Source organism: Electrophorus electricus, chromosome 13, assembly GCF_041902795.1.
Source record: "Electrophorus electricus isolate QZ-2024a chromosome 13, ASM4190279v1, whole genome shotgun sequence".
NCBI lineage: Eukaryota > Metazoa > Chordata > Actinopteri > Gymnotiformes > Gymnotidae > Electrophorus > Electrophorus electricus.
Window position 1 is genome coordinate 21,003,901 of NC_137509.1, and position 24,706 is coordinate 21,028,606.

At 36.2% G+C, this 24,706-nt stretch overlaps 3 non-coding genes and 19 pseudogenes across 3 annotated transcripts; all 22 read left to right on the forward strand.

Moving 5' to 3' along the window:
* The first annotated feature begins 560 nt into the window (after window positions 1–560).
* Window positions 561–679, forward strand: LOC145646697 (5S ribosomal RNA; annotated as a pseudogene).
* Window positions 680–2,679: 2,000 nt separating this feature from the next.
* On the forward strand, window positions 2,680–2,798 carry LOC145646931 (5S ribosomal RNA; annotated as a pseudogene).
* A 353-nt stretch (window positions 2,799–3,151) lies between these two features.
* Window positions 3,152–3,270, forward strand: LOC145643880 (5S ribosomal RNA). The gene has a single exon (XR_014116090.1). It is a non-coding gene; the product is annotated as a 5S ribosomal RNA (ribosomal RNA).
* Window positions 3,271–4,374: 1,104 nt separating this feature from the next.
* LOC145644214 (5S ribosomal RNA) lies at window positions 4,375–4,493 on the forward strand (annotated as a pseudogene).
* Window positions 4,494–5,598: 1,105 nt separating this feature from the next.
* On the forward strand, window positions 5,599–5,717 carry LOC145647104 (5S ribosomal RNA; annotated as a pseudogene).
* A 1,218-nt stretch (window positions 5,718–6,935) lies between these two features.
* Window positions 6,936–7,054, forward strand: LOC145649043 (5S ribosomal RNA; annotated as a pseudogene).
* Window positions 7,055–7,518: 464 nt separating this feature from the next.
* LOC145650729 (5S ribosomal RNA) lies at window positions 7,519–7,637 on the forward strand (annotated as a pseudogene).
* A 1,105-nt stretch (window positions 7,638–8,742) lies between these two features.
* Window positions 8,743–8,861, forward strand: LOC145646699 (5S ribosomal RNA; annotated as a pseudogene).
* An 884-nt stretch (window positions 8,862–9,745) lies between these two features.
* LOC145649301 (5S ribosomal RNA) lies at window positions 9,746–9,864 on the forward strand. The gene has a single exon (XR_014116569.1). It is a non-coding gene; the product is annotated as a 5S ribosomal RNA (ribosomal RNA).
* Window positions 9,865–10,216: 352 nt separating this feature from the next.
* On the forward strand, window positions 10,217–10,335 carry LOC145643769 (5S ribosomal RNA; annotated as a pseudogene).
* Window positions 10,336–11,440: 1,105 nt separating this feature from the next.
* Window positions 11,441–11,559, forward strand: LOC145644216 (5S ribosomal RNA; annotated as a pseudogene).
* A 1,105-nt stretch (window positions 11,560–12,664) lies between these two features.
* LOC145649312 (5S ribosomal RNA) lies at window positions 12,665–12,783 on the forward strand. Its single transcript, XR_014116570.1, has one exon. It is a non-coding gene; the product is annotated as a 5S ribosomal RNA (ribosomal RNA).
* A 352-nt stretch (window positions 12,784–13,135) lies between these two features.
* LOC145643770 (5S ribosomal RNA) lies at window positions 13,136–13,254 on the forward strand (annotated as a pseudogene).
* Window positions 13,255–14,359: 1,105 nt separating this feature from the next.
* LOC145644217 (5S ribosomal RNA) lies at window positions 14,360–14,478 on the forward strand (annotated as a pseudogene).
* A 1,105-nt stretch (window positions 14,479–15,583) lies between these two features.
* LOC145647105 (5S ribosomal RNA) lies at window positions 15,584–15,702 on the forward strand (annotated as a pseudogene).
* Window positions 15,703–16,826: 1,124 nt separating this feature from the next.
* LOC145643771 (5S ribosomal RNA) lies at window positions 16,827–16,945 on the forward strand (annotated as a pseudogene).
* Window positions 16,946–17,829: 884 nt separating this feature from the next.
* LOC145646700 (5S ribosomal RNA) lies at window positions 17,830–17,948 on the forward strand (annotated as a pseudogene).
* An 884-nt stretch (window positions 17,949–18,832) lies between these two features.
* LOC145646701 (5S ribosomal RNA) lies at window positions 18,833–18,951 on the forward strand (annotated as a pseudogene).
* Window positions 18,952–19,835: 884 nt separating this feature from the next.
* LOC145646702 (5S ribosomal RNA) lies at window positions 19,836–19,954 on the forward strand (annotated as a pseudogene).
* A 1,105-nt stretch (window positions 19,955–21,059) lies between these two features.
* Window positions 21,060–21,178, forward strand: LOC145646703 (5S ribosomal RNA; annotated as a pseudogene).
* A 1,105-nt stretch (window positions 21,179–22,283) lies between these two features.
* LOC145647461 (5S ribosomal RNA) lies at window positions 22,284–22,402 on the forward strand (annotated as a pseudogene).
* Window positions 22,403–23,506: 1,104 nt separating this feature from the next.
* LOC145646704 (5S ribosomal RNA) lies at window positions 23,507–23,625 on the forward strand (annotated as a pseudogene).
* The last annotated feature ends 1,081 nt before the right edge of the window (window positions 23,626–24,706 follow it).

Genomic DNA, 24,706 nt, shown 5'->3' on the forward strand with positions numbered 1-24,706 from the left:
AAGTTTTTTTTGCATCACTTTCATTTACTCTCCAACTCACATGCCTGAATGTGAAGTGCAGTGATTCATCAAAAAACTATATGTTAGCACATTGGACTACGAGATGCTGTAAGCTTCTCTTGCATCACTTTAATTAACTGTCAAGATGACATGCTAGGATGTGAAATGCAGTGATTAATTAAATAAACTATCTGTTAGCACCTGGGAATAGCAGATGCTGTAAGTTTTTGTTGCATCACTTTACTTTAATCTGCAACTGACAAGCTTGTATGTGAAGTGTACAGATTAAATAGAAATATTTTAGTACCAGGGAATAGCAGGTGCTGTAAGATTGTTTGCATCCCTTTAATTTATGTTCAAGCTATCATGTTCAAATTTGAAGTACAGTGAATAATTAGTGCCTCCGTATACCAGCTCCGTATTGTAAGCTTTTATTGCATCATTTAATTACATTCAAGATAACATTCTAGAATGTCAAGTGCAGGGATTAATAAAAAAAATTGTCAGATTGGTCTTTGATCATATTTGCTATGATTAGGCAATTTGAGTAAGCGTTTAAGGCTTACGGCCACACCAGCTTGAGAACGCCCAATCTCATCTGACCTTGGAAGCTAAGCAAGTTTGGGCCTGAATAGTACTGAGGTGGGACCCTACCTAGGAATACCAGGTGCTGTAAGCTTTTCTTGCATCACTTTAATTTACTTTCAAGCTGACATGCTCAAATGTGAAGTGCAGTGATTAATAAAAAAAACTATCTGTTAGCACCTGGGAATAGCAGATGCTGTAAGTTTTTTTTGCATCACTTTCATTTACTCTCCAACTCACATGCCTGAATGTGAAGTGCAGTGATTCCTCAAAAATCTATCTGTTAGCACCTTGGACTACGAGATGCTGTAAGCTTCTCTTGCATCACTTTAATTTACTTTCAAGATGACATGCTAGGATGTGAAGTGCAGTGATTAATTAAAAAAACTATCTGTTAGCACCTGGGAATAGCAAATGCTGTAAGTTTTTGTTGCATCACTTTACTTTAATCTGCAACTGACAAGCTTGTATGTGAAGTGTACAGATTAAATAGAAATATTTTAGTACCAGGGAATAGCAGGTGCTGTAAGATTGTATTGCATCCCTTTAATTTATGCTCAAGCTATCATGTTCAAATTTGAAGTGCAGTGAATAATTAACTCAAACTATCTGTTAGCACCTGGGAATAGCAGATGCTGTAAGTTTTTCTTGCATCACTTTAATTTACTTTCAAGCTGACATGCTCAAATGTGAAGTGCAGTGATTAATAAAAAAAACTATCTGTTAGCACCTGGGAATAGCAGATGCTGTAAGTTTTTTTTGCATCACTTTCATTTACTCTCCAACTCACATGCCTGAATGTGAAGTGCAGTGATTCCTCAAAAATCTATCTGTTAGCACCTTGGACTACGAGATGCTGTAAGCTTCTCTTGCATCACTTTAATTTACTTTCAAGATGACATGCTAGGATGTGAAGTGCAGTGATTAATTAAAAAAACTATCTGTTAGCACCTGGGAATAGCAAATGCTGTAAGTTTTTGTTGCATCACTTTACTTTAATCTGCAACTGACAAGCTTGTATGTGAAGTGTACAGATTAAATAGAAATATTTTAGTACCAGGGAATAGCAGGTGCTGTAAGATTGTATTGCATCCCTTTAATTTATGCTCAAGCTATCATGTTCAAATTTGAAGTGCAGTGAATAATTAACTCAAACTATCTGTTAGCACCTGGGAATAGCAGATGCTGTAAGTTTTTTTTTGCATCACTTTCATTTACTCTCCAACTCACATGCCTGAATGTGAAGTGCAGTGATTCATCAAAAAACTATATGTTAGCACCTTGGACTACGAGATGCTGTAAGCTTCTCTTGCATCACTTTAATTTACTGTCAAGATGACATGCTAGGATGTGAAATGCAGTGATTAATTAAAAAAACTATCTGTTAGCACCTGGGAATAGCAGATGCTGTAAGTTTTTGTTGCATCACTTTACTTTAATCTGCAACTGACAAGCTTGTATGTGAAGTGTACAGATTAAATAGAAATATTTTAGTACCAGGGAATAGCAGGTGCTGTAAGATTGTATTGCATCCCTTTAATTTATTTTCAAGCTATCATGTTCAAATTTGAAGTGCAGTGAATAATTAACTCAAACTGTCTGTTAGCACCTGGGAATAGCAGATGCTGTAAGTTTTTGTTGCATCACTTTACTTTAATCTGCAACTGACAAGCTTATATGTGAAGTGTACAGATTAAATAGAAATATTTTAGTACCAGGGAATAGCAGGTGCTGTAAGATTGTATTGCATCCCTTTAATTTATGTTCAAGCTATCATGTTCAAATTTGAAGTGCAGTGAATAATTAACTTAAACTATCTGTTAGCACCTGGGAATAGCAGATGCTGTACGTTTTTTTTTGCATCACTTTCATTTACTCTCCAACTCACATGCCTGAATGTGAAGTGCAGTGATTCATCAAAAAACTGTCTGTTAGTGCCTCCGTATACCAGATGTTGTAAGCTTTTATTGCATCATTTAATTTACATTCAAGATAACATTCTAGAATGTCAAGTGCAGGGATTAATAAAAAAAATTGTCAGATTGGTCTTTGATCATATTTGCTATGATTAGGCAATTTGAGTAAGTGTTTAAGGTTTACGGCCACACCAGCTTGAGAACGCCCAATCTCATCTGACCTTGGAAGCTAAGCAAGTTTGGGCCTGGATAGTACTGAGGTGGGACTCTACCTAGGAATACCAGGTGCTGTAAGCTCTTCTTGCATCACTTTAATTTACTTTCAAGCTGACATGCTCAAATGTGAAGTGCAGTGATTATTAAAACAAAACTATCTGTTAGCACCTGGGAATAGCCGATGCTGTAAGTTTTTTTTGCATCACTTTCATTTACTCTCCAACTCACATGCCTGAATGTGAAGTGCAGTGATTCATCAAAAAACTGTCTGTTAGTGCCTCCGTATACCAGATGTTGTAAGCTTTTATTGCATCATTTAATTTACATTCAAGATACCATTCTAGAATGTCAAGTGCAGGGATTAATAAAAAAAATTGTCAGATTGGTCTTTGATCATATTTGCTATGATTAGGAAATTTGAGTAAGTGTTTAAAGCTTACGGCCACACCAGCTTGAGAACGCCCAATCTCATCTGACCTTGGAAGCTAAGCAAGTTTGGGCCTGGATAGTACTGAGGTGGGACCCTCCCTAGGAATACCAGGTGCTGTAAGCTTTTATTGCATCACTTTAATTTACTTTCAAGCTGACATGCTCAAATGTGAAGTGCAGTGATTAATAAAAAAAACTATCTGTTAGCACCTGGGAATAGCAGATGCTGTAAGTTTTTTTTGCATCACTTTCATTTACTCTCCAACTCACGTGCCTAAATGTGAAGTGCAGTGATTCATCAAAAACTATCTGTTAGCAACTTGGACTACGAGATGCTGTAAGCTTCTCTTGAATCACTTTAATTTACTGTCAAGATGACATGCTAAGATGTCAAATGCAGTGATTAATTAAAAAAACTATCTGTTAGCACCTGGGAATAGCAGATGCTGTAAGTTTTTGTTGCATCACTTTACTTTAATCTGCAACTGACAAGCTTGTATGTGAAGTGTACAGATTAAATAGAAATATTTTAGTACCAGGGAATAGCAGGTGCTGTAAGATTGTATTGCATCCCTTTAATTTATGTTCAAGCTATCATGTTCAAATTTGAAGTGCAATGAATAATTAACTCAAACTATCTGTTAGCACCTGGGAATAGCAGATGCTGTAAGTTTTTTTTGCATCACTTTCATTTACTCTCCAACTCACATGCCTGAATGTGAAGTGCAGTGATTCATCAAAAAACTATATGTTAGCACATTGGACTACGAGATGCTGTAAGCTTCTCTTGCATCACTTTAATTTACTGTCAAGATGACATGCTAGGATGTGAAATGCAGTGATTAATTAAAAAAACTATCTGTTAGCACCTGGGAATAGCAGATGCTGTAAGTTTTTGTTGCATCACTTTACTTTAATCTGCAACTGACAAGCTTGTATGTGAAGTGTACAGATTAAATAGAAATATTTTAGTACCAGGGAATAGCAGGTGCTGTAAGATTGTTTGCATCCCTTTAATTTATGTTCAAGCTATCATGTTCAAATTTGAAGTGCAGTGAATAATTAGTGCCTCCGTATACCAGCTCCGTATTGTAAGCTTTTATTGCATCATTTAATTACATTCAAGATAACATTCCAGAATGTCAAGTGCAGGGATTAATAAAAAAAATTGTCAGATTGGTCTTTGATCATATTTGCTATGATTAGGCAATTTGAGTAAGTGTTTAAGGCTTACGGCCACACCAGCTTGAGAACGCCCAATCTCATCTTACTTTGGAAGCTAAGCAAGTTTGGGCCTGAATAGTACTGAGGTGGGACCCTACCTAGGAATACCAGGTGCTGTAATCTTTTCTTGCATCACTTTAATTTACTTTCAAGCTGACATGCTCAAATGTGAAGTGCAGTGATTAATAAAAAAAACTATCTGTTAGCACCTGGGAATAGCAGATGCTGTAAGTTTTTTTTGCATCACTTTCATTTACTCTCCAACTCACATGCCTGAATGTGAAGTGCAGTGATTCCTCAAAAATCTATCTGTTAGCACCTTGGACTACGAGATGCTGTAAGCTTCTCTTGCATCACTTTAATTTACTTTCAAGATGACATGCTAGGATGTGAAGTGCAGTGATTAATTAAAAAAAATATCTGTTAGCACCTGGGAATAGCAAATGCTGTAAGTTTTTGTTGCATCACTTTACTTTAATCTGCAACTGACAAGCTTGTATGTGAAGTGTACAGATTAAATAGAAATATTTTAGTACCAGGGAATAGCAGGTGCTGTAAGATTGTATTGCATCCCTTTAATTTATGTTCAAGCTATCATGTTCAAATTTGAAGTGCAGTGAATAATTAACTCAAACTATCTGTTAGCACCTGGGAATAGCAGATGCTGTAAGTTTTTTTTGCATCACTTTCATTTACTCTCCAACTCACATGCCTGAATGTGAAGTGCAGTGATTCATCAAAAAACTATATGTTAGCACATTGGACTACGAGATGGTGTAAGCTTCTCTTGCATCACTTTAATTTACTGTCAAGATGACATGCTAGGATGTGAAATGCAGTGATTAATTAAAAAAACTATCTGTTAGCACCTGGGAATAGCAGATGCTGTAAGTTTTTGTTGCATCACTTTACTTTAATCTGCAACTGACAAGCTTGTATGTGAAGTGTACAGATTAAATAGAAATATTTTAGTACCAGGGAATAGCAGGTGCTGTAAGATTGTTTGCATCCCTTTAATTTATGTTCAATCTATCATGTTCAAATTTGAAGTGCAGTGAATAATTAGTGCCTCAGTATACCAGCTCCGTATTGTAAGCTTTTATTGCATCATTTAATTACATTCAAGATAACATTCTAGAATGTCAAGTGCAGGGATTAATAAAAAAAATTGTCAGATTGGTCTTTGATCATATTTGCTATGATTAGGCAATTTGAGTAAGTGTTTAAGGTTTACGGCCACACCAGCTTGAGAACGCCCAATCTCATCTGACCTTGGAAGCTAAGCAAGTTTGGGCCTGGATAGTACTGAGGTGGGACCCTACCTAGGAATACCAGGTGCTGTAAGCTTTTCTTGCATCACTTTAATTTACTTTCAAGCTGACATGCTCAAATGTGAAGTGCAGTGATTAATAAAAAAAACTATCTGTTAGCACCTGGGAATAGCAGGTGCTGTAAGATTGTATTGCATCCCTTTAATTTATGTTCAAGCTATCATGTTCAAATTTGAAGTGCAGTGAATAATTAACTCAAACTATCTGTTAGCACCTGGGAATAGCAGATGCTGTAAGTTTTTTTTGCATCACTTTCATTTACTCTCCAACTCACATGCCTGAATGTGAAGTGCAGTGATTCCTCAAAAATCTATCTGTTAGCACCTTGGACTACGAGATGCTGTAAGCTTCTCTTGCATCACTTTAATTTACTGTCAAGATGACATGCTAAGATGTGAAATGCAGTGATTAATTAAAAAAACTATCTGTTAGCACCTGGGAATAGCAGATGCTGTAAGTTTTTCTTGCATCACTTTACTTTAATCTGCAACTGACAAGCTTGTATGTGAAGTGTACAGATTAAATAGAAATATTTTAGTACCAGGGAATAGCAGGTGCTGTAAGATTGTATTGCATCCCTTTAATTTATGTTCAAGCTATCATGTTCAAATTTGAAGTGCAATGAATAATTAACTCAAACTATCTGTTAGCACCTGGGAATAGCAGATGCTGTAAGTTTTTTTTGCATCACTTTCATTTACTCTCCAACTCACATGCCTGAATGTGAAGTGCAGTGATTCATCAAAAAACTATATGTTAGCACATTGGACTATGAGATGCTGTAAGCTTCTCTTGCATCACTTTAATTTACTGTCAAGATGACATGCTAGGATGTGAAATGCAGTGATTAATTAAAAAAACTACCTGTTAGCACCTGGGAATAGCAGATGCTGTAAGTTTTTGTTGCATCACTTTACTTTAATCTGCAACTGACAAGCTTGTATGTGAAGTGTACAGATTAAATAGATATATTTTAGTACCAGGGAATAGCAGGTGCTGTAAGATTGTATTGCATCCCTTTAATTTGTGTTCAAGCTATCATGTTCAAATTTGAAGTGCAGTGAATAATTAGTGCCTCCGTATACCAGCTCCGTATTGTAAGCTTTTATTGCATCATTTAATTACATTCAAGATAACATTCTAGAATGTCAAGTGCAGGGATTAATAAAAAAAATTGTCAGATTGGTCTTTGATCATATTTGCTATGATTAGGCAATTTGAGTAAGTGTTTAAGGCTTACGGCCACACCAGCTTGAGAACGCCCAATCTCATCTGACCTTGGAAACTAAGCAAGTTTGGGCCTGAATAGTACTGAGGTGGGACCCTACCTAGGAATACCAGGTGCTGTAAGCTTTTCTTGCATCACTTTAATTTACTTTCAAGCTGACATGCTCAAATGTGAAGTGCAGTGATTAATAAAAAAAACTATCTGTTAGCACCTGGGAATAGCAGGTGCTGTAAGATTGTATTGCATCCCTTTAATTTATGTTCAAGCTATCATGTTCAAATTTGAAGTGCAGTGAATAATTAACTCAAACTATCTGTTAGCACCTGGGAATAGCCGATGCTGTAAGTTTTTTTTGCATCACTTTCATTTACTCTCCAACTCACATGCCTGAATGTGAAGTGCAGTGATTCATCAAAAAACTGTCTGTTAGTGCCTCCGTATACCAGATGTTGTAAGCTTTTATTGCATCATTTAATTTACATTCAAGATAACATTCTAGAATGTCAATTGCAGGGATTAATAAAAAAAATTGTCAGATTGGTCTTTGATCATATTTGCTATGATTAGGCAATTTGAGTAAGTGTTTGAGGCTTATGGCCACACCAGCTTGAGAATGCCCAAGCTCATCTGACCTTGGAAGCTAAGCAAGTTTGGGCCTGGATAGTACTGAGGTGGGACCCTACCTAGGAATACCAGGTGCTGTAATCTTTTCTTGCATCACTTTAATTTACTTTCAAGCTGACATGCTCAAATGTGAAGTGCAGTGATTAATAAAAAAAACTATCTGTTAGCACCTGGGAATAGCAGATGCTGTAAGTTTTTTTTGCATCACTTTCATTTACTCTCCAACTCACATGCCTGAATGTGAAGTGCAGTGATTCCTCAAAAATCTATCTGTTAGCACCTTGGACTACGAGATGCTGTAAGCTTCTCTTGCATCACTTTAATTTACTTTCAAGATGACATGCTAGGATGTGAAGTGCAGTGATTAATTAAAAAAAATATCTGTTAGCACCTGGGAATAGCAAATGCTGTAAGTTTTTGTTGCATCACTTTACTTTAATCTGCAACTGACAAGCTTGTATGTGAAGTGTACAGATTAAATAGAAATATTTTAGTACCAGGGAATAGCAGGTGCTGTAAGATTGTATTGCATCCCTTTAATTTATGTTCAAGCTATCATGTTCAAATTTGAAGTGCAGTGAATAATTAACTCAAACTATCTGTTAGCACCTGGGAATAGCAGATGCTGTAAGTTTTTTTTGCATCACTTTCATTTACTCTCCAACTCACATGCCTGAATGTGAAGTGCAGTGATTCATCAAAAAACTATATGTTAGCACATTGGACTACGAGATGCTGTAAGCTTCTCTTGCATCACTTTAATTTACTGTCAAGATGACATGCTAGGATGTGAAATGCAGTGATTAATTAAAAAAACTATCTGTTAGCACCTGGGAATAGCAGATGCTGTAAGTTTTTGTTGCATCACTTTACTTTAATCTGCAACTGACAAGCTTGTATGTGAAGTGTACAGATTAAATAGAAATATTTTAGTACCAGGGAATAGCAGGTGCTGTAAGATTGTTTGCATCCCTTTAATTTATGTTCAATCTATCATGTTCAAATTTGAAGTGCAGTGAATAATTAGTGCCTCAGTATACCAGCTCCGTATTGTAAGCTTTTATTGCATCATTTAATTACATTCAAGATAACATTCTAGAATGTCAAGTGCAGGGATTAATAAAAAAAATTGTCAGATTGGTCTTTGATCATATTTGCTATGATTAGGCAATTTGAGAAAGTGTTTAAGGCTTACGGCCACACCAGCTTGAGAACGCCCAATCTCATCTGACCTTGGAAGCTAAGCAAGTTTGGGCCTGAATAGTACTGAGGTGGGACCCTACCTAGGAATACCAGGTGCTGTAAGCTTTTCTTGCATCACATTAATTTACTTTCAAGCTGACATGCTCAAATGTGAAGTGCAGTGATTAATAAAAAAAACTATCTGTTAGCACCTGGGAATAGCAGATGCTGTAAGTTTTTTTTGCATCACTTTCATTTACTCTCCAACTCACATGCCTGAATGTGAAGTGCAGTGATTCCTCAAAAATCTATCTCTTAGCACCTTGGACTACGAGATGCTGTAAGATTCTCTTGCATCACTTTAATTTACTTTCAAGATGACATGCTAGGATGTGAAGTGCAGTGATTAATTAAAAAAACTATGTGTTAGCACCTGGGAATAGCAAATGCTGTAAGTTTTTGTTGCATCACTTTACTTTAATCTGCAACTGACAAGCTTGTATGTGAAGTGTACAGATTAAATAGAAATATTTTAGTACCAGGGAATAGCAGGTGCTGTAAGATTGTATTGCATCCCTTTAATTTATGTTCAAGCTATCATGTTCAAATTTGAAGTGCAGTGAATAATTAACTCAAACTATCTGTTAGCACCTGGGAATAGCAGATGCTGTAAGTTTTTGTTGCATCACTTTACTTTAATCTGCAACTGACAAGCTTGTATGTGAAGTGTACAGATTAAATAGAAATATTTTAGTACCAGGGAATAGCAGGTGCTGTAAGATTGTTTGCATCCCTTTAATTTATGTTCAATCTATCATGTTCAAATTTGAAGTGCAGTGAATAATTAGTGCCTCAGTATACCAGCTCCGTATTGTAAGCTTTTATTGCATCATTTAATTACATTCAAGATAACATTCTAGAATGTCAAGTGCAGGGATTAATAAAAAAAATTGTCAGATTGGTCTTTGATCATATTTGCTATGATTAGGCAATTTGAGTAAGTGTTTAAGGCTTACGGCCACACCAGCTTGAGAACGCCCAATCTCATCTGACCTTGGAAGCTAAGCAAGTTTGGGCCTGGATAGTACTGAGGTGGGACCCTACCTAGGAATACCAGGTGCTGTAAGCTTTTCTTGCATCACTTTAATTTACTTTCAAGCTGACATGCTCAAATGTGAAGTGCAGTGATTAATTAAAAAAACTATCTGTTAGCACCTGGGAATAGCAGATGCTGTAAGTTTTTTTTGCATCACTTTCATTTACTCTCCAACTCACGTGCCTGAATGTGAAGTGCAGTGATTCATCAAAAAACTGTCTGTTAGTGCCTCCGTATACCAGATGTTGTAAGCTTTTATTGCATCATTTAATTTACATTCAAGATAACATTCTAGAATGTCAATTGCAGTGATTAATAAAAAAAATTGTCAGATTGGTCTTTGATCATATTTGCTATGATTAGGCAATTTGAGTAAGTGTTTGAGGCTTATGGCCACACCAGCTTGAGAATGCCCAAGCTCATCTGACCTTGGAAGCTAAGCAAGTTTGGGCCTGGATAGTACTGAGGTGGGACCCTACCTAGGAATACCAGGTGCTGCAAGCTTTTCTTGCATCACTTTAATTTACTTTCAAGTTGACATGCTCAAATGTGAAGTGCAGTGATTAATAAAAAAAACCATCTGTTAGCACCTGGGAATAGCCGATGCTGTAAGTTTTTTTTGCATCACTTTCATTTACTCTCCAACTCACATGCCTGAATGTGAAGTGCAGTGATTCCTCAAAAAACTATCTGTTAGCACCTTGGACTACGAGATGCTGTAAGCTTCTCTTGAATCACTTTAATTTACTGTCAAGATGACATGCTAAGATGTCAAATGCAGTGATTAATTAAAAAAACTATCTGTTAGCACCTGGGAATAGCAGATGCTGTAAGTTTTTGTTGCATCACTTTCCTTTAATCTGCAACTGACAAGCTTGTATGTGAAGTGTACAGATTAAATAGAAATATTTTAGTACCAGGGAATAGCAGGTGCTGTAAGATTGTATTGCATCCCTTTAATTTATGTTCAAGCTATCATGTTCAAATTTGAAGTGCAATGAATAATTAACTCAAACTATCTGTTAGCACCTGGGAATAGCAGATGCTGTAAGTTTTTTTTGCATCACTTTCATTTACTCTCCAACTCACATGCCTGAATGTGAAGTGCAGTGATTCATCAAAAAACTATATGTTAGCACATTGGACTACGAGATGCTGTAAGCTTCTCTTGCATCACTTTAATTTACTGTCAAGATGACATGCTAGGATGTGAAATGCAGTGATTAATTAAAAAAACTATCTGTTAGCACCTGGGAATAGCAGATGCTGTAAGTTTTTGTTGCATCACTTTACTTTAATCTGCAACTGACAAGCTTGTATGTGAAGTGTACAGATTAAATAGAAATATTTTAGTACCAGGGAATAGCAGGTGCTGTAAGATTGTTTGCATCCCTTTAATTTATGTTCAAGCTATCATGTTCAAATTTGAAGTGCAGTGAATAATTAGTGCCTCCGTATACCAGCTCCGTATTGTAAGCTTTTATTGCATCATTTAATTACATTCAAGATAACATTCTAGAATGTCAAGTGCAGGGATTAATAAAAAAAATTGTCAGATTGGTCTTTGATCATATTTGCTATGATTAGGCAATTTGAGTAAGTGTTTAAGGCTTACGGCCACACCAGCTTGAGAACGCCCAATCTCATCTTACTTTGGAAGCTAAGCAAGTTTGGGCCTGAATAGTACTGAGGTGGGACCCTACCTAGGAATACCAGGTGCTGTAATCTTTTCTTGCATCACTTTAATTTACTTTCAAGCTGACATGCTCAAATGTGAAGTGCAGTGATTAATAAAAAAAACTATCTGTTAGCACCTGGGAATAGCAGATGCTGTAAGTTTTTTTTGCATCACTTTCATTTACTCTCCAACTCACATGCCTGAATGTGAAGTGCAGTGATTCCTCAAAAATCTATCTGTTAGCACCTTGGACTACGAGATGCTGTAAGCTTCTCTTGCATCACTTTAATTTACTTTCAAGATGACATGCTAGGATGTGAAGTGCAGTGATTAATTAAAAAAAATATCTGTTAGCACCTGGGAATAGCAAATGCTGTAAGTTTTTGTTGCATCACTTTACTTTAATCTGCAACTGACAAGCTTGTATGTGAAGTGTACAGATTAAATAGAAATATTTTAGTACCAGGGAATAGCAGGTGCTGTAAGATTGTATTGCATCCCTTTAATTTATGTTCAAGCTATCATGTTCAAATTTGAAGTGCAGTGAATAATTAACTCAAACTATCTGTTAGCACCTGGGAATAGCAGATGCTGTAAGTTTTTTTTGCATCACTTTCATTTACTCTCCAACTCACATGCCTGAATGTGAAGTGCAGTGATTCATCAAAAAACTATATGTTAGCACATTGGACTACGAGATGGTGTAAGCTTCTCTTGCATCACTTTAATTTACTGTCAAGATGACATGCTAGGATGTGAAATGCAGTGATTAATTAAAAAAACTATCTGTTAGCACCTGGGAATAGCAGATGCTGTAAGTTTTTGTTGCATCACTTTACTTTAATCTGCAACTGACAAGCTTGTATGTGAAGTGTACAGATTAAATAGAAATATTTTAGTACCAGGGAATAGCAGGTGCTGTAAGATTGTTTGCATCCCTTTAATTTATGTTCAATCTATCATGTTCAAATTTGAAGTGCAGTGAATAATTAGTGCCTCAGTATACCAGCTCCGTATTGTAAGCTTTTATTGCATCATTTAATTACATTCAAGATAACATTCTAGAATGTCAAGTGCAGGGATTAATAAAAAAAATTGTCAGATTGGTCTTTGATCATATTTGCTATGATTAGGCAATTTGAGTAAGTGTTTAAGGCTTACGGCCACACCAGCTTGAGAACGCCCAATCTCATCTGACCTTGGAAGCTAAGCAAGTTTGGGCCTGGATAGTACTGAGGTGGGACCCTACCTAGGAATACCAGGTGCTGTAAGCTTTTCTTGCATCACTTTAATTTACTTTCAAGCTGACATGCTCAAATGTGAAGTGCAGTGATTAATTAAAAAAACTATCTGTTAGCACCTGGGAATAGCAGATGCTGTAAGTTTTTTTTGCATCACTTTCATTTACTCTCCAACTCACGTGCCTGAATGTGAAGTGCAGTGATTCATCAAAAAACTGTCTGTTAGTGCCTCCGTATACCAGATGTTGTAAGCTTTTATTGCATCATTTAATTTACATTCAAGATAACATTCTAGAATGTCAATTGCAGTGATTAATAAAAAAAATTGTCAGATTGGTCTTTGATCATATTTGCTATGATTAGGCAATTTGAGTAAGTGTTTGAGGCTTATGGCCACACCAGCTTGAGAATGCCCAAGCTCATCTGACCTTGGAAGCTAAGCAAGTTTGGGCCTGGATAGTACTGAGGTGGGACCCTACCTAGGAATACCAGGTGCTGCAAGCTTTTCTTGCATCACTTTAATTTACTTTCAAGTTGACATGCTCAAATGTGAAGTGCAGTGATTAATAAAAAAAACCATCTGTTAGCACCTGGGAATAGCCGATGCTGTAAGTTTTTTTTGCATCACTTTCATTTACTCTCCAACTCACATGCCTGAATGTGAAGTGCAGTGATTCCTCAAAAAACTATCTGTTAGCACCTTGGACTACGAGATGCTGTAAGCTTCTCTTGAATCACTTTAATTTACTGTCAAGATGACATGCTAAGATGTCAAATGCAGTGATTAATTAAAAAAACTATCTGTTAGCACCTGGGAATAGCAGATGCTGTAAGTTTTTGTTGCATCACTTTCCTTTAATCTGCAACTGACAAGCTTGTATGTGAAGTGTACAGATTAAATAGAAATATTTTAGTACCAGGGAATAGCAGGTGCTGTAAGATTGTATTGCATCCCTTTAATTTATGTTCAAGCTATCATGTTCAAATTTGAAGTGCCATGAATAATTAACTCAAACTATCTGTTAGCACCTGGGAATAGCAGATGCTGTAAGTTTTTTTTGCATCACTTTCATTTACTCTCCAACTCACATGCCTGAATGTGAAGTGCAGTGATTCATCAAAAAACTATATGTTAGCACATTGGACTACGAGATGCTGTAAGCTTCTCTTGCATCACTTTAATTTACTGTCAAGATGACATGCTAGGATGTGAAATGCAGTGATTAATTAAAAAAACTATCTGTTAGCACCTGGGAATAGCAGATGCTGTAAGTTTTTGTTGCATCACTTTACTTTAATCTGCAACTGACAAGCTTGTATGTGAAGTGTACAGATTAAATAGAAATATTTTAGTACCAGGGAATAGCAGGTGCTGTAAGATTGTTTGCATCCCTTTAATTTATGTTCAAGCTATCATGTTCAAATTTGAAGTGCAGTGAATAATTAGTGCCTCCGTATACCAGCTCCGTATTGTAAGCTTTTATTGCATCATTTAATTACATTCAAGATAACATTCTAGAATGTCAAGTGCAGGGATTAATAAAAAAAATTGTCAGATTGGTCTTTGATCATATTTGCTATGATTAGGCAATTTGAGTAAGTGTTTAAGGCTTACGGCCACACCAGCTTGAGAACGCCCAATCTCATCTTACTTTGGAAGCTAAGCAAGTTTGGGCCTGAATAGTACTGAGGTGGGACCCTACCTAGGAATACCAGGTGCTGTAATCTTTTCTTGCATCACTTTAATTTACTTTCAAGCTGACATGCTCAAATGTGAAGTGCAGTGATTAATAAAAAAAACTATCTGTTAGCACCTGGGAATAGCAGATGCTGTAAGTTTTTTTTGCATCACTTTCATTTACTCTCCAACTCACATGCCTGAATGTGAAGTGCAGTGATTCCTCAAAAATCTATCTGTTAGCACCTTGGACTACGAGATGCTGTAAGCTTCTCTTGCATCACTTTAATTTACTTTCAAGATGACATGCTAGGATGTGAAGTGCAGTGATTAATTAAAAAAAATATCTGTTAGCACCTGGGAATAGCAAATGCTGTAAGTTTTTGTTGCATCACTTTACTTTAATCTGCAACTGACAAGCTTGTATGTGAAGTGTACAGATTAAATAGAAATATTTTAGTACCAGGGAATAGCAGGTGCTGTAAGATTGTATTGCATCCCTTTAATTTATGTTCAAGCTATCATGTTCAAATTTGAAGTGCAGTGAATAATTAACTCAAACTATCTGTTAGCACCTGGGAATAGCAGATGCTGTAAGTTTTTTTTGCATCACTTTCATTTACTCTCCAACTCACATGCCTGAATGTGAAGTGCAGTGATTCATCAAAAAACTATATGTTAGCACATTGGACTACGAGATGGTGTAAGCTTCTCTTGCATCACTTTAATTTACTGTCAAGATGACATGCTAGGATGTGAAATGCAGTGATTAATTAAAAAAACTATCTGTTAGCACCTGGGAATAGCAGATGCTGTAAGTTTTTGTTGCATCACTTTACTTTAATCTGCAACTGACAAGCTTGTATGTGAAGTGTACAGATTAAATAGAAATATTTTAGTACCAGGGAATAGCAGGTGCTGTAAGATTGTTTGCATCCCTTTAATTTATGTTCAATCTATCATGTTCAAATTTGAAGTGCAGTGAATAATTAGTGCCTCAGTATACCAGCTCCGTATTGTAAGCTTTTATTGCATCATTTAATTACATTCAAGATAACATTCTAGAATGTCAAGTGCAGGGATTAATAAAAAAAATTGTCAGATTGGTCTTTGATCATATTTGCTATGATTAGGCAATTTGAGTAAGTGTTTAAGGTTTACGGCCACACCAGCTTGAGAACGCCCAATCTCATCTGACCTTGGAAGCTAAGCAAGTTTGGGCCTGGATAGTACTGAGGTGGGACCCTACCTAGGAATACCAGGTGCTGTAAGCTTTTCTTGCATCACTTTAATTTACTTTCAAGCTGACATGCTCAAATGTGAAGTGCAGTGATTAATAAAAAAAACTATCTGTTAGCACCTGGGAATAGCAGGTGCTGTAAGATTGTATTGCATCCCTTTAATTTATGTTCAAGCTATCATGTTCAAATTTGAAGTGCAGTGAATAATTAACTCAAACTATCTGTTAGCACCTGGGAATAGCAGATGCTGTAAGTTTTTTTTGCATCACTTTCATTTACTCTCCAACTCACATGCCTGAATGTGAAGTGCAGTGATTCCTCAAAAATCTATCTGTTAGCACCTTGGACTACGAGATGCTGTAAGCTTCTCTTGCATCACTTTAATTTACTGTCAAGATGACATGCTAAGATGTGAAATGCAGTGATTAATTAAAAAAACTATCTGTTAGCACCTGGGAATAGCAGATGCTGTAAGTTTTTCTTGCATCACTTTACTTTAATCTGCAACTGACAAGCTTGTATGTGAAGTGTACAGATTAAATAGAAATATTTTAGTACCAGGGAATAGCAGGTGCTGTAAGATTGTATTGCATCCCTTTAATTTATGTTCAAGCTATCATGTTCAAATTTGAAGTGCAATGAATAATTAACTCAAACTATCTGTTAGCACCTGGGAATAGCAGATGCTGTAAGTTTTTTTTGCATCACTTTCATTTACTCTCCAACTCACATGCCTGAATGTGAAGTGCAGTGATTCATCAAAAAACTATATGTTAGCACATTGGACTATGAGATGCTGTAAGCTTCTCTTGCATCACTTTAATTTACTGTCAAGATGACATGCTAGGATGTGAAATGCAGTGATTAATTAAAAAAACTACCTGTTAGCACCTGGGAATAGCCGATGCTGTAAGTTTTTTTTGCATCACTTTCATTTACTCTCCAACTCACATGCCTGAATGTGAAGTGCAGTGATTCATCAAAAAACTGTCTGTTAGTGCCTCCGTATACCAGATGTTGTAAGCTTTTATTGCATCATTTAATTTACATTCAAGATAACATTCTAGAATGTCAATTGCAGGGATTAATAAAAAAAATTGTCAGATTGGTCTTTGATCATATTTGCTATGATTAGGCAATTTGAGTAAGTGTTTGAGGCTTATGGCCACACCAGCTTGAGAATGCCCAAGCTCATCTGACCTTGGAAGCTAAGCAAGTTTGGGCCTGGATAGTACTGAGGTGGGACCCTACCTAGGAATACCAGGTGCTGCAAGCTTTTCTTGCATCACTTTAATTTACTTTCAAGTTGACATGCTCAAATGTGAAGTGCAGTGATTAATAAAAAAAACCATCTGTTAGCACCTGGGAATAGCCGATGCTGTAAGTTTTTTTTGCATCACTTTCATTTACTCTCCAACTCACATGCCTGAATGTGAAGTGCAGTGATTCCTCAAAAAACTATCTGTTAGCACCTTGGACTACGAGATGCTGTAAGCTTCTCTTGCATCACTTTAATTTACTTTCAAGATGACATGCTAGGATGTGAAGTGCAGTGATTAATTAAAAAAACTATCTGTTAGCACCTGGGAATAGCAAATGCTGTAAGTTTTTGTTGCATCACTTTACTTTAATCTGCAACTGACAAGCTTGTATGTGAAGTGTACAGATTAAATCGAAATATTTTAGTACCAGGGAATAGCAGGTGCTGTAAGATTGTATTGCATCCCTTTAATTTATGTTCAAGCTATCATGTTCAAATTTGAAGTGCAGTGAATAATTAACTCAAACTATCTGTTAGCACCTGGGAATAGCAGATGCTGTAAGTTTTTGTTGCATCACTTTACTTTAATCTGCAACTGACAAGCTTGTATGTGAAGTGTACAGATTAAATAGAAATATTTTAGTACCAGGGAATAGCAGGTGCTGTAAGATTGTTTGCATCCCTTTAATTTATGTTCAATCTATCATGTTCAAATTTGAAGTGCAGTGAATAATTAGTGCCTCAGTATACCAGCTCCGTATTGTAAGCTTTTATTGCATCATTTAATTACATTCAAGATAACATTCTAGAATGTCAAGTGCAGGGATTAATAAAAAAAATTGTCAGATTGGTCTTTGATCATATTTGCTATGATTAGGCAATTTGAGTAAGTGTTTAAGGCTTACGGCCACACCAGCTTGAGAACGCCCAATCTCATCTGACCTTGGAAGCTAAGCAAGTTTGGGCCTGAATAGTACTGAGGTGGGACCCTACCTAGGAATACCAGGTGCTGTAAGCTTTTCTTGCATCACTTTAATTTACTTTCAAGCTGACATGCTCAAATGTGAAGTGCAGTGATTAATTAAAAAAACTATCTGTTAGCACCTGGGAATAGCAAATGCTGTAAGTTTTTGTTGCATCACTTTACTTTAATCTGCAACTGACAAGCTTGTATGTGAAGTGTACAGATTAAATCGAAATATTTTAGTACCAGGGAATAGCAGGTGCTGTAAGATTGTATTGCATCCCTTTAATTTATGTTCAAGCTATCATGTTCAAATTTGAAGTGCAGTGAATAATTAACTCAAACTATCTGTTAGCACCTGGGAATAGCAGATGCTGTAAGTTTTTTTTGCATCACTTTCATTTACTCTCCAACTCACATGCCTGAATGTGAAGTGCAGTGATTCATCAAAAAACTATATGTTAGCACATTGGACTACGAGATGCTGTAAGCTTCTCTTGCATCACTTTAATTTACTGTCAAGATGACATGCTAGGATGTGAAATGCAGTGATTAATTAAAAAAACTATCTGTTAGCACCTGGGAATAGCAGATGCTGTAAGTTTTTGTTGCATCACTTTACTTTAATCTGCAACTGACAAGCTTGTATGTGAAGTGTACAGATTAAATAGAAATATTTTAGTACCAGGGAATAGCAGGTGCTGTAAGATTGTTTGCATCCCTTTAATTTATGTTCAATCTATCATGTTCAAATTTGAAGTGCAGTGAATAATTAGTGCCTCAGTATACCAGCTCCGTATTGTAAGCTTTTATTGCATCATTTAATTACATTCAAGATAACATTCTAGAATGTCAAGTGCAGGGATTAATAAAAAAAATTGTCAGATTGGTCTTTGATCATATTTGCTATGATTAGGCAATTTGAGTAAGTGTTTAAGGCTTACGGCCACACCAGCTTGAGAACGCCCAATCTCATCTGACCTTGGAAGCTAAGCAAGTTTGGGCCTGAATAGTACTGAGGTGGGACCCTACCTAGGAATACCAGGTGCTGTAAGCTTTTCTTGCATCACTTTAATTTACTTTCAAGCTGACATGCTCAAATGTGAAGTGCAGTGATTAATAAAAAAAACTATCTGTTAGCACCTGGGAATAGCAGATGCTGTAAGTTTTTTTTGCATCACTTTCATTTACTCTCCAACTCACATGCCTGAATGTGAAGTGCAGTGATTCCTCAAAAATCTATCTCTTAGCACCTTGGACTACGAGATGCTGTAAGATTCTCTTGCATCACTTTAATTTACTTTCAAGATGACATGCTAGGATGTGAAGTGCAGTGATTAATTAAAAAAACTATGTGTTAGCACCTGGGAATAGCAAATGCTGTAAGTTTTTGTTGCATCACTTTACTTTAATCTGCAACTGACAAGCTTGTATGTGAAGTGTACAGATTAAATAGAAATATTTTAGTACCAGGGAATAGCAGGTGCTGTAAGATTGTATTGCATCCCTTTAATTTATGTTCAAGCTATCATGTTCAAATTTGAAGTGCAGTGAATAATTAACTCAAACTATCTGTTAGCACCTGGGAATAGCAGATGCTGTAAGTTTTTGTTGCATCACTTTACTTTAATCTGCAACTGACAAGCTTGTATGTGAAGTGTACAGATTAAATAGAAATATTTTAGTACCAGGGAATAGCAGGTGCTGTAAGATTGTTTGCATCCCTTTAATTTATGTTCAATCTATCATGTTCAAATTTGAAGTGCAGTGAATAATTAGTGCCTCAGTATACCAGCTCCGTATTGTAAGCTTTTATTGCATCATTTAATTACATTCAAGATAACATTCTAGAATGTCAAGTGCAGGGATTAATAAAAAAAATTGTCAGATTGGTCTTTGATCATATTTGCTATGATTAGGCAATTTGAGTAAGTGTTTAAGGCTTACGGCCACACCAGCTTGAGAACGCCCAATCTCATCTGACCTTGGAAGCTAAGCAAGTTTGGGCCTGAATAGTACTGAGGTGGGACCCTACCTAGGAATACCAGGTGCTGTAAGCTTTTCTTGCATCACTTTAATTTACTTTCAAGCTGACATGCTCAAATGTGAAGTGCAGTGATTAATAAAAAAAACTATCTGTTAGCACCTGGGAATAGCAGATGCTGTAAGTTTTTTTTGCATCACTTTCATTTACTCTCCAACTCACATGCCTGAATGTGAAGTGCAGTGATTCCTCAAAAATCTATCTCTTAGCACCTTGGACTACGAGATGCTGTAAGATTCTCTTGCATCACTTTAATTTACTTTCAAGATGACATGCTAGGATGTGAAGTGCAGTGATTAATTAAAAAAACTATGTGTTAGCACCTGGGAATAGCAAATGCTGTAAGTTTTTGTTGCATCACTTTACTTTAATCTGCAACTGACAAGCTTGTATGTGAAGTGTACAGATTAAATAGAAATATTTTAGTACCAGGGAATAGCAGGTGCTGTAAGATTGTATTGCATCCCTTTAATTTATGTTCAAGCTATCATGTTCAAATTTGAAGTGCAGTGAATAATTAACTCAAACTATCTGTTAGCACCTGGGAATAGCAGATGCTGTAAGTTTTTTTTGCATCACTTTCATTTACTCTCCAACTCACATGCCTGAATGTGAAGTGCAGTGATTCATCAAAAAACTATATGTTAGCACATTGGACTACGAGATGCTGTAAGCTTCTCTTGCATCACTTTAATTTACTGTCAAGATGACATGCTAGGATGTGAAATGCAGTGATTAATTAAAAAAACTATCTGTTAGCACCTGGGAATAGCAGATGCTGTAAGTTTTTGTTGCATCACTTTACTTTAATCTGCAACTGACAAGCTTGTATGTGAAGTGTACAGATTAAATAGAAATATTTTAGTACCAGGGAATAGCAGGTGCTGTAAGATTGTTTGCATCCCTTTAATTTATGTTCAATCTATCATGTTCAAATTTGAAGTGCAGTGAATAATTAGTGCCTCAGTATACCAGCTCCGTATTGTAAGCTTTTATTGCATCATTTAATTACATTCAAGATAACATTCTAGAATGTCAAGTGCAGGGATTAATAAAAAAAATTGTCAGATTGGTCTTTGATCATATTTGCTATGATTAGGCAATTTGAGTAAGTGTTTAAGGCTTACGGCCACACCAGCTTGAGAACGCCCAATCTCATCTGACCTTGGAAGCTAAGCAAGTTTGGGCCTGAATAGTACTGAGGTGGGACCCTACCTAGGAATACCAGGTGCTGTAAGCTTTTCTTGCATCACTTTAATTTACTTTCAAGCTGACATGCTCAAATGTGAAGTGCAGTGATTAATAAAAAAAACTATCTGTTAGCACCTGGGAATAGCAGATGCTGTAAGTTTTTTTTGCATCACTTTCATTTACTCTCCAACTCACATGCCTGAATGTGAAGTGCAGTGATTCCTCAAAAATCTATCTGTTAGCACCTTGGACTACGAGATGCTGTAAGCTTCTCTTGCATCACTTTAATTTACTTTCAAGATGACATGCTAGGATGTGAAGTGCAGTGATTAATTAAAAAAACTATCTGTTAGCACCTGGGAATAGCAAATGCTGTAAGTTTTTGTTGCATCACTTTACTTTAATCTGCAACTGACAAGCTTGTATGTGAAGTGTACAGATTAAATAGAAATATTTTAGTACCAGGGAATAGCAGGTGCTGTAAGATTGTATTGCATCCCTTTAATTTATGTTCAAGCTATCATGTTCAAATTTGAAGTGCAGTGAATAATTAACTCAAACTATCTGTTAGCACCTGGGAATAGCAGATGCTGTAAGTTTTTTTTGCATCACTTTCATTTACTCTCCAACTCACATGCCTGAATGTGAAGTGCAGTGATTCATCAAAAAACTATATGTTAGCACATTGGACTACGAGATGCTGTAAGCTTCTCTTGCATCACTTTAATTTACTGTCAAGATGACATGCTAGGATGTGAAATGCAGTGATTAATTAAAAAAACTATCTGTTAGCACCTGGGAATAGCAGATGCTGTAAGTTTTTGTTGCATCACTTTACTTTAATCTGCAACTGACAAGCTTGTATGTGAAGTGTACACATTAAATAGAAATATTTTAGTACCAGGGAATAGCAGGTGCTGTAAGATTGTTTGCATCCCTTTAATTTATGTTCAATCTATCATGTTCAAATTTGAAGTGCAGTGAATAATTAGTGCCTCAGTATACCAGCTCCGTATTGTAAGCTTTTATTGCATCATTTAATTACATTCAAGATAACATTCTAGAATGTCAAGTGCAGGGATTAATAAAAAAAATTGTCAGATTGGTCTTTGATCATATTTGCTATGATTAGGCAATTTGAGTAAGTGTTTAAGGTTTACGGCCACACCAGCTTGAGAACGCCCAATCTCATCTGACCTTGGAAGCTAAGCAAGTTTGGGCCTGAATAGTACTGAGGTGGGACCCTACCTAGGAATACCAGGTGCTGTAAGCTTTTCTTGCATCACTTTAATTTACTTTCAAGCTGACATGCTCAAATGTGAAGTGCAGTGATTAATAAAAAAAACTATCTGTTAGCACCTGGGAATAGCCGATGTTGTAAGTTTTTTTTGCATCACTTTCATTTACTCTCCAACTCACATGCCTGAATGTGAAGTGCAGTGATTCATCAAAAACTATCTGTTAGCACCTTGGACTACGAGATGCTGTAAGCTTCTCTTGAATCACTTTAATTTACTTTCAAGATGACATGCTAGGATGTGAAGTGCAGTGATTAATTAAAAAAACTATCTGTTAGCACCTGGGAATAGCAAATGCTGTAAGTTTTTGTTGCATCACTTTACTTTAATCGGCAACTGACAAGCTTGTATGTGAAGTGTACAGATTAAATAGAAATATTTTAGTACCAGGGAATAGCAGGTGCTGTAAGATTGTATTGCATCCCTTTAATTTATGTTCAAGCTATCATGTTCAAATTTGAAGTGCAGTGAATAATTAACTCAAACTATCTGTTAGCACCTGGGAATAGCAGATGCTGTAAGTTTTTTTTGCATCACTTTCATTTACTCTCCAACTCACATGCCTGAATGTGAAGTGCAGTGATTCATCAAAAAACTATATGTTAGCACATTGGACTACGAGATGCTGTAAGCTTCTCTTGCATCACTTTAATTTACTGTCAAGATGACATGCTAGGATGTGAAATGCAGTGATTAATTAAAAAAACTATCTGTTAGCACCTGGGAATAGCAGATGCTGTAAGTTTTTGTTGCATCACTTTACTTTAATCTGCAACTGACAAGCTTGTATGTGAAGTGTACAGATTAAATAGAAATATTTTAGTACCAGGGAATAGCAGGTGCTGTAAGATTGTTTGCATCCCTTTAATTTATGTTCAATCTATCATGTTCAAATTTGAAGTGCAGTGAATAATTAGTGCCTCAGTATCCCAGCTCCGTATTGTAAGCTTTTATTGCATCATTTAATTACATTCAAGATAACATTCTAGAATGTCAAGTGCAGGGATTAATAAAAAAAATTGTCAGATTGGTCTTTGATCATATTTGCTATGATTAGGCAATTTGAGTAAGTGTTTAAGGCTTACGGCCACACCAGCTTGAGAACGCCCAATCTCATCTGACCTTGGAAGCTAAGCAAGTTTGGGCCTGAATAGTACTGAGGTGGGACCCTACCTAGGAATACCAGGTGCTGTAAGCTTTTCTTGCATCACTTTAATTTACTTTCAAGCTGACATGCTCAAATGTGAAGTGCAGTGATTAATAAAAAAAACTATCTGTTAGCACCTGGGAATAGCAGATGCTGTAAGTTTTTTTTGCATCACTTTCATTTACTCTCCAACTCACATGCCTGAATGTGAAGTGCAGTGATTCCTCAAAAATCTATCTGTTAGCACCTTGGACTACGAGATGCTGTAAGCTTCTCTTGCATCACTTTAATTTACTTTCAAGATGACATGCTAGGATGTGAAGTGCAGTGATTAATTAAAAAAACTATCTGTTAGCACCTGGGAATAGCAAATGCTGTAAGTTTTTGTTGCATCACTTTACTTTAATCGGCAACTGACAAGCTTGTATGTGAAGTGTACAGATTAAATAGAAATATTTTAGTACCAGGGAATAGCAGGTGCTGTAAGATTGTATTGCATCCCTTTAATTTATGTTCAAGCTATCATGTTTAAATTTGAAGTGCAGTCAATAATTAACTCAAACTATCTGTTAGCACCTGGGAATAGCAGATGCTGTAAGTTTTTTTTGCATCACTTTCATTTACTCTCCAACTCACATGCCTGAATGTGAAGTGCAGTGATTCCTCAAAAATCTATCTATTAGCACCTTGGACTACGAGATGCTGTAAGCTTCTCTTGCATCACTTTAATTTACTTTCAAGATGACATGCTAGGATGTGAAGTGCAGTGATTAATTAAAAAAACTATCTGTTAGCACCTGGGAATAGCAAATGCTGTAAGTTTTTGTTGCATCACTTTACTTTAATCTGCAACTGACAAGCTTGTATGTGAAGTGTACAGATTAAATAGAAATATTTTAGTACCAGGGAATAGCAGGTGCTGTAAGATTGTATTGCATCCCTTTAATTTATGTTCAAGCTATCATGTTCAAATTTGAAGTGCAGTGAATAATTAACTCAAACTATCTGTTAGCACCTGGGAATAGCAGATGCTGTAAGTTTTTTTTGCATCACTTTCATTTACTCTCCAACTCACATGCCTGAATGTGAAGTGCAGTGATTCATCAAAAAACTATATGTTAGCACATTGGAC